At 43.7% G+C, this 13,912-nt stretch overlaps 1 protein-coding gene across 2 annotated transcripts in view; it reads left to right on the forward strand.

The window, feature by feature from the left end:
- Positions 1 to 13,912, forward strand: part of CANT1 (calcium activated nucleotidase 1) — a 160,215-nt gene that overhangs the window by 68,995 nt on the left and 77,308 nt on the right. Inside the window, exon 1 of one of the 2 annotated variants that reach the window (XM_086931071.1) lies at positions 5,959 to 6,279. The exons of the other annotated variant lie outside the window; for it this stretch is intronic. The gene's annotated coding sequence lies outside the window, so the exon portion shown is untranslated. Of the gene's footprint in view, positions 1 to 5,958; positions 6,280 to 13,912 lie in introns of those variants that run through there. 2 annotated transcript variants of the gene reach the window in all.

A 13,912-nucleotide genomic window follows, 5' to 3' on the forward strand; every position in this document is an offset into this window, starting at 1 on the left:
ATATGCACGGGCGCTGCACATGATGTTGTTGCAAGGCACCCATTAGAACGTTTGTTTGTAAAGTATTTGCTCGAGCGCTGTGTATAATCACGGCGCCCTCTTAATATAATACGCACGGCTGCTGCGCAAGAATTTAAAATGCAATAGGTCTCGCATTCGCGTGAATTTGAGCTTTCAGCATTGTAAATGACCATGCCTTTTATTTACGTTTTGGTTTTTAAAACCAAAATAAAAGGCATTGTCATGTACAATGCCAATAGCTTAAACTCCAAAAAATGTGAGACCTTTTGCATTGCAAATGCTTATTTTTATTGTAGTCATTCCCTTGGTGAGGTCGTACCCATTTGTAGTTCTGCTCACAGCTGCTACGGTCTGGCTGAGCTGCTTGTGCTAGTCTGTAAGGTCAGCTGCTCTATTTGTGACTGCTTGTATGCTCGGTTGGACTTCTAGTGACAGGCGTTTGATGTAGCTGCGATGCTTTACTACATGCTTGCTGCTCAGGTGAGCTGTTTGTGGCAGGTTCTAGACCAGCGGTCTCCAAACCGGTCGTGGAGGGCCGGGTCCATGCCAGATTTTTAAAATAACTTCATGTATCTCAATGGGGATATCCCAAAAATCTGGCATGGGTCCGGCACTCTAGGACCGGTTTGGAGACCCATGTTCTAGACCCTTCTCGGCTGCTTGTGACAGCGTAAAGGCCCAGCTGGGTGCAGGATTCAGTGTGGCTAACCTTCTGTGATGCTTGTGCCATGAGCTAAATATCCCTGCAAATTCCTAGTTTACAACACTATAGAGTCTATATGTGCTTTGTCATAGCCCTCTTTGTCCATTTGGGTGTTTGTGACATTATCTTGGCTTTGCTTATGACCGTGTCAATACCCAGTTGAGTTGCTTTTGACAATTGTGATACCCAGCTGGGCTGCTGGTAGAAGGCAGTCGGTCAGACTGTCCTGCTTCTAACATTGTCTAGGCCCAACTCCTTTTAACCCTCCATTTCTTTGTGGTAACCTCTAAGTCCCGCTGATATCATTATGAATCTAGGCTTTGTTTGGCTGCTTGTGGTAGTTACTGGTCATGGATTGCCTGCTTTGACAACATTTGTTTCCTGCTGGACTGTGTGTGACTATCTGTTGACACTTCCATCTGCTTGTGTCAGTTTCTTGGCACAGCAAAGTGCTTATAACAGGCCAAAGCCAACTAGCCTGCATGTAGGCAGGGCAGCTTGTGACCTCTTTCTTGACGTTGCTGCTCTTCTGGTGATAGCCCCTGTGCTTGACTTGATTGCTTGTTAAAATTCGTCCTGTTTCCTGCTTTTGGCATGATGTAGTCCCAGCTATTTGTTACTCTCAAAGTCAGGCAGATTGATTGTGATAGTGCATGCTCGTTAAATCAATAAAAATATGTTTACTTCAGTAGTGTTTCTAATAGTTTTATGCCTTAATTTCAGGATAAATTAATTTACACAGTCTGTGCCTATCCTAAAAATCTAGCATGAATTGGATTTGTGTGGACCCACTTTGGACACCATAGGTTCATAGTATTGTTAAGCTTGGCGAAATTGATTAAGACTGTTCTGCCAGCTCCCTTTTAGGCTCTTGCACAGGCTTTAGGCACTTAGGCGAACACCGGGAGGAACGCAGAGACCTTTTTGGATTCAATCATGTAATTTTCTTTCATGTGATTTGCACTACTAAAACGAGACTGGAACACAGCTGTTTTCACAAACTTCCTAGGCATTGTCTATCTTTCTTGAAGTGGTTCTTCAATTTCCTGATGGTATTGGGGGTGTTGCCAGTTGACAGGCAGTCCTACCTCTGGAAAACTGAATACGGATCCTGATTCCTGTCCGGGTCAAATAACCCCCTAAAGCCTTACCCCTGCTCCAGTTAAATAAAAGAACTCTGGGAGGAGATGGGGCACATGGGCAGTGTGTGAAGTATGTGCAGTACAGGGTTAATGTTTAAACATCATGGGGTTCATGGGCAAACGCTGCAGAGTTCCTAAGGTATTTAGTAGTGTGAAGGTGATTGGAGCACATGGGCAAGTGATTTTCGGGACTTGCGTTTAAAGCATGGGGCACAGTGACTAACCGAGTATGGATCTAGGAACAAGCTGACAGACACTACAAGGATCCTGGGGCATAGACCGAGTTAGTGTAGTGCACATGAATAGACCGCTTGAGATATGCGAGGTCGATGAATCTACAGTGTGAGGAGCTTGGGGCACATGGACAGACAGCTCATGGGGAGTGTGGCGAGTAGGGGCGCTTGACTAAGACAGTCTGATGAGTTGAACAGACTGTAAGGAGTCTGGAGCACATGGACAGACACTAAGTGAGTGTGTGAGAAGTGCGGTACACCTGGAAAGAAGAGCTTCGGGGCACAAACACAGACTTATGAAGAGCTTGGAGCTCAATAACACATATGGCCAGATGTGCTAAGCAATTTTTCAATTCCAAACCTGAAATAGCCAAAATAACAGTTTGCAACTGCCCAAATAGCTATTTCCAATGTACAAAATCAATTTTTGAGACAAAGTTTTTTCTAACTTGTAAAATGAGTTTTGCAATTCAAACTGAATCACAATTTAGATGGGACATAAAAGGGTTGTTCCTTCCAAATTGTGTTTGTGTGGTATGTGTCAATGGTTTGTGACTACAAATCTAGTCATAAACCATTGACTGGTCACCAACTCCTTAAAGAAGATGGTAACTGATTTGTAGACGTATAAGGGTCCCCTTCCCAACCTCCGGGAGAGTAGGCAGTGGTCCAGGGAACCTCTGTCTGCGGTCTCTGATGTTTTCCCAAACTGGAAAGTTATTTTATTTTAAAGCAGTACACGTTCCTTAGGGAACTTGGCTGTCTAAAAAAAAGTCACATTTAGAAGTGCAAACACCGGGATGGTGGTCTGCTGTTCCTTGCACTGTCTCTGTGTTTGTAGCCAATTTCAGGAGGTGGCAAATTTTGCCCTGCCTAATGAACATTCATTGGACAGATCATTCTATGACCCTCAGCCAAAGGTGATTTCTGCGAATCGACCTAATAGTACATAGACCAGTTGGCATCAGCAAAGCCCAGTTGCAAAAGTTGGTAGCAAACTATGGCCACTTTTTTCCGAATGCGCTTAATATATTGTGACCGTGAAGAGCCTGAGAAAATAATGGTTGACTCTTAGGAGTTAGGACACTTGATTGGAGAGACTGTGTAAGCTGGCAGCATGTAAATGTAAATGTAAATGTATAGGCATTTATATAGCGCACTACTTACCCGTAGGGTCCCAAGGCGCTTCGACCGCTGCGAAACCCTTCCTGGCTTCCCTGAGAGATGGTCCCTTAATGGGTATCTCCAGGGTGAGACCAGGCATTCCCGGCGGTCTGGTGGGGCCGTTAGTGAAGATGAGGCAAGCTAATGCCCAGAGTTGCCGAGTGTGATCGCTGATCAGAGTGGGCACCGAGGCGAGAGAATTATCGAGTCCGCTGACCCTGGTCCAGAAACCTGCCGCGCCGGGAATCGATCACTATAGTTGTCGATCTGGACTGCATCCTACGGATGCTTACCAGCTCGACCTAAAAAGTTGATTAGAGATCCTTAACTGTATCCAGAGCCACCTAGCACTATTGTTCCTTTGAACCATTATACTATTGCCCTGCACTTTTTTACTTACTATTATGGCTACCCCCCCTAATGGAAGCATAAAATACATGTTGGACAAAGAAGGGAGTTTTGTCCCTTAATGACCCTTCCTTATAATGAGTCTCCTGGAGGAAAATTATATTGGCTTGTAATCTTAAACCAAGCCAGCATTGATCGTCGTTTCAATCTGTTATTGAAACCATTTAGGTTGCATGAAATAACCTTTGAAAACCTAGCTGACATTGAAATACAAAATACTGAGGCCCTTGACTAGTAACTAGACCTCGACGTGCAATGAGACCCCTATGGTGAGTGAGTGGCACTAGGTCCTGTTTGTGTAAAACACGTAATCCCGCCTAAGGTATGTTCTGCAGTTCAGGAGTAGTGAGGCCGGGTGGAACGGAAGTGACGAGTGATGCAGGGACAGGTGACACGAGAGAAAGGGAATGAGGGAAAGGGCATATGGAACAGAATAATTTCACCATGGGGTTTGTTGAAAGCTCTGAGGGTTGGACGTCTTCACTCTTCATTGACCATTTATTTACATGACGCCACCACTGATACACGTTTCGATAACATTGGGATTGTTTGCCAGTTCAAAGGGGCACATTTTATTGCCCTGGGCTGCTAAGGACGAAAGCTGAATTGGCTGTGCCCAGCCGACTGATCGCTGTGAGCTACAAAGAATGGGAACGCCTTCGGCCTTTGTCCTATGCATCAGCCACGTTTCCGTCCGCTCTCGGTGATACATCCGTCCTACGTACAGGAGGTGGTTGGGTCAGTTGCTTTAACTAGGTAACGTGCTGGCCAATCTCGGTGTGCCCGGGCCCTGCGGGAAGTTTACTACGGCCCGGCAACGAACAATGTACATGGTGAAAGCAATTCTGTGCATGCCTTGCAGTCTTTGTAAGCATTTCCTGCTTAAAGCGCCTCCTGACAATAACGTACGCCATCTTTTATGAGAGGTGTATAGTAGTGCGAGAAGTCAGGCCAATCTGCTCATTACAGAGCCACTGAAATTATGCGGCAATAATGACTAAAGTGTGCGGTGAGGAAGGACTCATTATATGGCCATTCCACGGTATTATCTCGTTGTGTTTGCATTGTAACACACATTGATACAGAAGAGATACAAACACTACAGGAAATTAAAAAATGTATTAACAAAGACAGCTATAAACATTCAGCCATTCAAATGCTATTCAGTGAATGGTGTTTTGTATTGTATGCAAGCACAGAAAACGAATTTTTATTTAAAACTTCCGTCTACATCTTATGTATAATAATTTGTATGAAACACGTTATATTCGGGAATACCAACATATGTGTTTACGCTTATCGTAAAAAAATGTCAAGTCTTGGATTCTGTACATCCCAAATATGTTTGTAACCCTGTCTTCAGTTTATGGGTGTGCTCCCTGACCTTGCTATGGGCCTTCGGGCTCACCTCGTTCTATTAAGAAACAGCAATCCAAAACAGAACTGGGAGGCGAGGAATCAAGACGGAACTTACAGAAGAGAAGAACAACGTTTAAGATTTTTCTTCACTCTGTGTTCCTGTTGATATAGCTGTTGCTGCGAGGCAGGGTCTCTGTGGCACAGTGGCAGCATGCATTTGCACGAATCATGAAATCAAATATTTTAAATTAAGGAATAATTATTACCACCCTGTTTAAATGACATTTTGCTGATAAATTCCTTTTTTCCAACCGATCACTTGTGGACATGAATACGATCTGGAAAATAGTAATGGAGAGCCGGCCACCAGGCTAGGATACATGTGTAAATCCGATGGCCTTTTCACTGCCTCGAGCCCGTTCTCCTCACATCCATCCCAGTTGGCTGCACCAATGGGTCGGTCTCCTTTGGAGGCTGCTCCACTCCTCTCTGGGCAGTCCAGCTCCAGGTTTACAGCGAGCAGCCTTGACGAAAGGAGTCCGACCCATAGGCGCAGGTAACTCGGATAGGTGTGTGAACTGACTCGAGTAGAATCGGTCGTTATGTTCACCGGCCCCCATCCTGTAGTGTGCCTGTGAGCCTTCAGAGGCAGTGAAAAGGCCATCGTAATAAAAACGTATGCTAACCTGTACAGCGGCCTGCCCAGCAAACAGTGCGGTTTGTTTGTCCGTGCGTGAGGTGGTTGTCAGTGGGACGTCCACGGCGGGTGACTTCTCCGCATTTAATTCACTATTTTCTGTTCATTCCGTTGATAGTGAGTTAGTGTGTTGAGGCGTAGATGGCCCGTTCACGATGTCTCCAACTCTATAACAATGAGAGTGAGTCACGCCTCGTTGCGTGCGGTCTCGCGGCGGGTTGCTGTTGTTTCAGAGGAAGGCGCGGTCGCCCAAAGGTGAGTCGCTCACCTGAGTGACGTGACGTGTACCTGCCAAGGACGCGGCGTCGATCCTGTTCCTGTACCTGCTGCGCGCGCCTCGGTCAGGCGTCCATCCTGGTGTACCCTCTGACGCGGCGGCGCGTCCTGGTCCCGTGGGGCCCTCGGGAGGAGGTGCTGTTGGGCTCGCTCGCTTCGGGCACTGGAGAGAGTACTTTAGCTCGCACGGGAACCCCCGAAGTCTGGGTGCGATGGTACCAGGAAGGCTCCGAACCTGCCCAGCCTAGAGACGCTCGTGGAAGACCCTTATTGAACGTAAGAAACCTTGTCTCAGATTCTATTCTACATTTGTTTGAGGCTGAGAGAGAACCCTTCGGGTGTGAGTGGGGGGCGGGGGCGGGGGGGAGGCTGTGTAGGATGGAGAGTGTTATGAATCCACAGCAGAGCTGAATGGTATTGCCATTATAAACGAAAAGGGAACTTCCTGCAATTAATAAGTTAATCAGAGATGTGACAATAATCTAAACTGGTTCTGGAGACGAGCGCCCTCACCTCTGTGCCATGGAATAATGTAAAACCTTCTTTCTGAGCACATTCCCTCTTGTGACCCTGTTGGCCCTGGTTCGACCCCATCATCCGAAAGCAGTGGGTGTTGGGAATAGGTTCCTCTCTGGCCACACGCTGCCATTTGCTGTACTTGGAGCGGGTTTCCACTCTTGTTGGCGAGGATTAGACACAATCAGGCAGTGTTCTGGAGCATGTGCCGCATCCTTGAATGATCTCTAAATCTCACAAATTTTCCAGTGATTGGAGCAGGGTTCCGGACTGGAATCGTAGAGGGAACTGGCACTGTTGCACTATTTTAGTTCGACTCTAAACCATTGTGAAACGACCCCTACTCCATGTGGCTGCGAAGGACACATTTGTAAATACAAGTAACACAAAAATGCATAAATCGTATCGTAGGGAACATTCTTAGAGGATGCTTTATTGTAATTCCTCATCCTGAGGTCAGCGCTAGACTCCTTAAAGGAGAATGTTGTTCCTTCTCCTGACCTGACCTATAACTCTTGCTGTTAAGAGAGTTCAGCGAGTGAAGCGCTCAATTGTTGTCCCTAATTTGTATTTATTGGTGCAGCTTTACAAAAAGCCATACAATAAAAACACACAATACAAGTACTAATAAAAAAACACACATTTGTTAAGTCACACTGGTTCATTCCCCCGAGCACACTCCCAAAAACAGGAGAGCTGAAATACAGAGCTCCCGCAAAGATGGAATTATTTAAAAGAGGCTTATGAAACCTTGTAACAGACAAGATGAAAGTGCTACATGCTGTGCAAATATTGTTTAGATAAGATAGCCTAATAATAAATACTTCATGAATGAATATAAATCTATTTAGCATGCTAAAAGGGACATTGCGCTGAGTTATACAAAAATTCAAGTCATTGATGAAACTTATGTAGCTGTGCAAAGAATAAAGTAATCCATACGGTTGCCAAGAAGCATTTCCATCCGACAATGTGCAAAGCAATTTCGATCAATAGCAGAAATTTATAATAAAAAAATGTAAGTTATAGGTGATCCAGTGTCCCACTCGTATCCCCAAAAATGTCAATACACCTTGCCTAGTAGGTTTAAGAAGTGACCTCTCTATTGCCTGTGTAATGTCTGGGCGTCTATTCCAGGTGATTTGTGTGTATATATATGAAGATACGGCCTGGTAGATCTCCGGGTGGTCTTTTCTATAACACAGTAAGGGAGCATCCTTACATCTCCTTGTACTGTTTTCTAAAAACAAGGGGCAGAGGTAGGTTCTAAGGAGAGATAAGGAGTTATTACGGAGTAACAAAAGTCATAAAGTGCTGACAACCGATGTTAGTAACTTAGTGATACTTTTTGTATTGTCAGCCGGACGGAAGGCTGAGCATGCCTACACTAAATGTAACCCTGAAACTGTAACAGACGCAGCGATCCACTGCTATATACTTTTATTAAAGCGCGTTTATTGCTCTGAACCAAATGCATCCGGCCTTTCTAGTCCTGCTGCATTCCAGAAGGAATGTAGAAGTTTATAGTGAATGGAAGATGTTGCAGCAGTGCGGCTCCCGCCAGTGTCGGAGCAACTGTAGGACTGTCTACCAGTCACTTCCGGTAGCACCAACTTTACTGCTCCCAACTCCCACGTTTCTGTCTTCATAAGCGTATTTGAACGTTTCTTTTCTGTAAGTAACAACGTGTTCAATAAATAGGCTCTAAGTAGTATACCTGTTAAAGTGAAGGCGGGTTTTTGCAGTACTGACCACACGGTATAATTTCAAATACTTTGGTTTTCTTTTTGAGCAAGCCATTATTCAGAGAAATACTGTGCCCAAAAGCAGGTTTGTAAGTTAAAAAAAAATGTGGCCTGAATGTGACCTTGTTTAAATGGATATATTTTTTTTTGCCAAAATATTTTTATTGATTTTTACATAGACACGGTGTACACAGAAGTATGAGCATATATAGCATTACTAGGGCACTGTGCCGGTAAGTTGCATAGCAGTATCCAAGCAATGTCAGCTTGCACATCGAAGACAGCCTCGAGGAAAGCAGTGAATGCCACCATGGTCGGTCCTCCCGGGAAGCCGGCAGAGAATACGATGTATGATCTTTCACAAGAAGTTCATTCACACACAAAATAGTTCTTATCAGTGTGAGAGACAGTGACTACTGTAGAAATGTGTTTTTTGAGACCACAAACCTATTTTTGTTCTTTAACAGTTTTATTGAGACTAACGAGGACTGGCAGCTCCCCAACAATAAAGTTGTAGGCAAATCATGGCAAAACACGCACTGGCAAAGCAAAAGACTGAAAAATAGATCGTTTCTGCATTGACGTTCTAGGCTGTTTTTCTATGTATTGTATTTTTGTTTTGGTGAAATGCAGAACTATTCTAGGATGCAATCTCCTAGCAGACAAATGCCAATAATACCTGAACGCCCCATATCCTCCAATACTAGTGCAGACAGTACGCTGTGCCTCTAGAGCAGAAAGCCCACCTCTTCTTTTACAGGTGCCTCACTAACGCATCTCCTCCCTTCTGCTTGCATTAACTATTGCTGGTTCAGTATTCTGCTGTGCCTGCCTTCTATGCTGTGTCCTCATATTAAGGACCCCTGAAGAACAGGCTCTTAAACTCACAGCAGCAGAGCACAGAGGTTGAGAATAGAATGATGAAGAACTTGCTTTGCTTATCAGAAAATTGACTGGCAAAGATGGAGGCCCTTCAGTCCTCCTACCTTACAACAAATGGAAATCACTGCTCCACCCCATTAGCGACGTAAAAAAGAATCTGCTGCACACGCACGCAAATCAACTACCTGTCAGACAATGAGTTAGCATCCATTATGTCCACTTATGATCCTTTTCAAATCTCGCAACCTAAGTTAGGCATAAACGCTATCCAAACTATCGTTTCTAATACTGCTTGAACGTCTCAGGTTAATAATAGAGGGACTAATGCGAGCAACCCAAAGACAGTAACGCTATTGCCTGAAATGTCAGCTCCGCCAATGATCAACTCCCAGAAACCTATTCGTTGCATATTACTCAATTGTCGTTCAGCAAACAAACACGTGGCGGACATTGCCGACCTCATACTAAATCATGAAATAGACGTTACCATCTTAACCAAAACCTGGCTTTCCGACTAGTCCTCTACATGCTTAGACATGTTAGTCCCCCCAAACTACCAGATTATGAGACTAGACAGACAAGAGAGATTGGGTGGAGGCATCGCTTGCATTCATAGGTCAGACATTTCCATTACTAAAACTCACTTGGACCCTCTAGACATGTCCTTAGATCATCAGACAACCAAAACTGCAAACTCCATGCGTTCTACCACCCGCCTGGTACAAAGACCAAGTTCCTAGACCAAATGATGGAAATCATCACCATCAACTCTATTCCCCAATCAAATGATATCTTCATAGGTGACTTCACTATTCATTGGGAGGATCAGGCGGACAAGCAAATCACACTCTTTAAAACCTTCCTGGAAGAACAATCTTTAATACAGGGATGTAATCTCCCCACACACTCCAAAGGTTCAACCCTAGACTGGATAATAGCCAAAGAAAAAGCAATTGAGAACATTGTAATCATACCATGCGATTGGTCTGACCATCACATAATTACATTTGAAATTCCCCTGAGAAAATCTAAATCGACCTCACAGGCTATTAAGCCCAAAAAATTGACTAGGGACACCAGAGGAATCAATATGGAAAACGTAGCAGCTCGCTGTGTAAACATGTTGCAGCCACCCACGAACGTGGTGACGTCCATGACCTCACTCTGCACTATATTGAGGCAATATCAAGCATTATCGAGGAAATAGCCCCTCTAAAACTTAAGAGGATCGCTGACAAAGACAAAAATCCATGGTTCAATAGTTCCCTAAATGAGGAAAGACTATCACTCAGACTTTCAGAGCGCAAGTGGCGTCAATACCCTACTTCACCCCATTTATGCCAACTGAGATAATCCAGGAAAGCTTATAATAAAAGCATCCTTATATCAAAAAAAATAACTTTTTTAGGAAAGAACTGGACAATGCAATAAATAGGCCAAGGAAACTATTCGATATACTCAAAGAACAGTCGAATAAATCAGCACCGGTCATCGCCAACAAAGCTTAAAAAGCGAGGATTTCTCCATCTTCTTTACCGACAAAGCAAACGCACTTGAGAGAGAACTTAAAAAATCAGCGGAAGATTTGGAAAGGGAGAAGGTTTCTTCAGATGAACTACAGTTCCAACAAGAACTCGACAAACCTAAGAACAACTCTCAATGGACAAGTTTCAATCTAATCCGTGAATTAGAATTATCTAAGATCATGTCATCCACCAAACTTAACAACCATTATAACGACCTAAAATGTACTCCGAAGATTGTCGACTCTACTAAATCTTTGGAAATTACCCTTGACAAAAATTTGAACATGATTGCACATATCAACACAATGGCAAAGAACACCCGTTTCCATCTAAGCTACCTGCAGAAACTAAAACCATTCCTAAATAAAACTGATCTTAAAACAGCAGTCCAGGCACTGGTCATCTCTAGGATAGAATATGGGTGCACTACTCTGGCAGGGCTTCCCAAAGTCACAACAGCCCCTTTGAAAGCATGTCTCAGTGCAGCCACAAGACTGATAACGGGATCCCAAAAATTCGACCACATCACAGAAATCAATCACGTTCTAATTCCGATATGGACCAAAATTATAAATGCCTCACTTTCACAAGGGATCCTCCCTGACTGCCTAAAAACAGGTCAAGTTGCCCCTTTAATCAAAAAACCTACGGCAGACAGATCAGACCCAAACAACTATCGACCAGTGACCAACATCCCACTATTGGCCAAACTAATTGAAAAATGCGTACAGAACCAACTAAGCCGACACATCATCAAGTTCTCACTGCTGGATGAATGCCAATCAGGATTCAGAACAGGTCACAGTACTGAAACTGCGATCCTCCATATTGTTGACGATGCGCTACAGGCACTCGACCAAAACAAAGCGTGCCTACTGATTCTCCTCGATCTGTCGTCGGCCTTCGACACCGTAAATCACGAAGCATTATTGTCCAGGCTACGGGATAGGATGGGTCTATCAGGAACGGTGCTGAAGTGGTTCATCTCTTTTCTACAGAACAGATCACAACGATTCCTGGTCAACCAGTCAATTTCACCTCCCTGTCCTATTTCAATCGGAGTCCCTCAAGGGTCTACGTTATCCCCAGATCTGTTCAACCTTTATGTTGAGCCGCTTACAGAAATTTTCCAAAAAGCAGGGATATCGTATCACATGTATGCAGATGACACGCAAATATATCTAAAGATCTCGTCCATACAAGACTTGGAACGAGGAAACAAGGCTTTAAAAATGGCTATGCAATGGTTAACTACCAACCAACTGAAGCTTAACACCAACAAAACGGAGTTCCTACTAATCTCACCAGCAAGGAGCCGTACGGAAATAAAGGAATGGACGAAAGTGATGACTGCGCTAAACTGCACCCCAACACTAATCAAGTCAGCGAAATCTCTAGGAATCACTCTGGATGAGAATTTAGACATGAAAGCCCATATCAACGCAATGGCCAAGAATGCTCGATTCCACCTGAACTACTTAAAAAAACTGAAACCTTTCATCTCAGAGGCGGATCTCAAATTGGCTATCCAATCCTTAGTTATCTCTAGGATTGAATATGGCTGCTCCACCTTAGCGGGCTTACCAAAAATGTCCACAGCACCACTGAAAGCATGCCTAAACGCTGCAGCAAGAATTATCACCGGATCCAGGAAATATGACCACATATCGCCACACCTGAAAGCATTAAGCTGGCTACCCTATGAAGCCAGAATCCAAATGAAGATAGCTTGTATCACTCATAAAGCGCTACACCACAACACCCCGGGATACCTAGCGAAGAAACTCCAGCTTTCGGGAGGGAATCGCCCAGCGAGGAGTACTGAAGAATTTCTACTGCGGCCAGCCTTTTTCCACAAGAAAAAAACCTATGACAGAGCGTTCTCAGGAGCTGCCCCCAGAATATGGAACTCAATTCCTCCTATCATCAGGAAGATCCAAAATGTAGAAGCATTCAAGCGAGAGTTAAAGAGCTATCTGATGAAAAAATACACTACCTAGATCTGATCAGTCTCGAAATGACAATGAACTAAATATCATACCTGTTTACACACTCTACTTAAGATAGATATATATCCACCTACGACCTTATTTATCATCTACCTCCTATCATCTACCTCATAGTTGCTTACACATCTTCTCGTGATTGAAGTTTATCCAACACTGTCTATATTTATTACCTACCTCCTATCTTCTACCTCATACGTGTTGTCAGTAGAACTGTTTGATATATATGTCTTTGTCCACGCCTCATATGTAATTCGTTCCGATGCCTTTATAACTGAGTGATATATACTGTCTATCGCATACGCCTATATGTTAAGCGCTCTGATACCCACGGATCTTGTTCGCGCTATACAAAACTTTCTAATAAATAAATAAATAAATAAATAAATCTCCCCTCACTTGAAAGTGCTCAACTGGCTACCTTTCGAAGCAAGAATTCACTTCAAAATAGCTTGCATCACCCATAATGCATTGCACCATAAAACGCCAGTTTACCTTGCACAGTAAATCACGCTTTCTGGAGGAAACAGAAGCACCAGGAGCAAAGACAATCTACTTCTGAAGCCAGCTCGTTTTTGTAAGAAAAGCACTTATGACTGAGCGTTCTCTGGAGCAGCACCACGAATTTGGAATGCACTACCCTCAAGCATTAGAAGAATTCCATCCATCGCTGCATTAAAAAAAGAAGCAAAATTATTCTATATGAGAACATTTCTACAATAACATGTGGATAAAATCTATCCATGTTTGCCTCCAGTCATCCACCAGCCTCTCGCATGTGGTGGTGTGACTTAATGCGATCGTTACCAACTCAATTGTTGATTTAATTGCTGATTCACTATTTGTTTATACACTTCTCCGAAGTGTACTGTTGTATAGAGTTTGTAAATTGCAATCTATGCTTACAAATGGTACTAATGTTGATACCGGCTGTAAAGCGCTCTGATACCCCTCGCAGGGTCATGTTCGCGCTGTAGAAAACACAAAATAAATAAAATAAATAAGGAGGCTGTTTTTCAGGGATGGTGGGCAAAGAGCAGAATATTGAGTTATTGGTTTTGTTTAAAATTGCTTAATTTTCCTATTCAACTGCTGTTGCATGACAGTCACAGAGAGTCCTAGTTCTGAGGAGTTAGCATTTTAAAGTGAAGGCTGTTGGGGCATTTCAGGAAGACATTCTTTACACTTAACCTCCAAGAAAGTATTGGATTCATAGGGAACATTTCCATTCCAA

The sequence above is a fragment of the Lissotriton vulgaris genome, chromosome 7 (genome assembly GCF_964263255.1).
Source record: "Lissotriton vulgaris chromosome 7, aLisVul1.2, whole genome shotgun sequence".
Taxonomy (NCBI): domain Eukaryota; kingdom Metazoa; phylum Chordata; class Amphibia; order Caudata; family Salamandridae; genus Lissotriton; species Lissotriton vulgaris.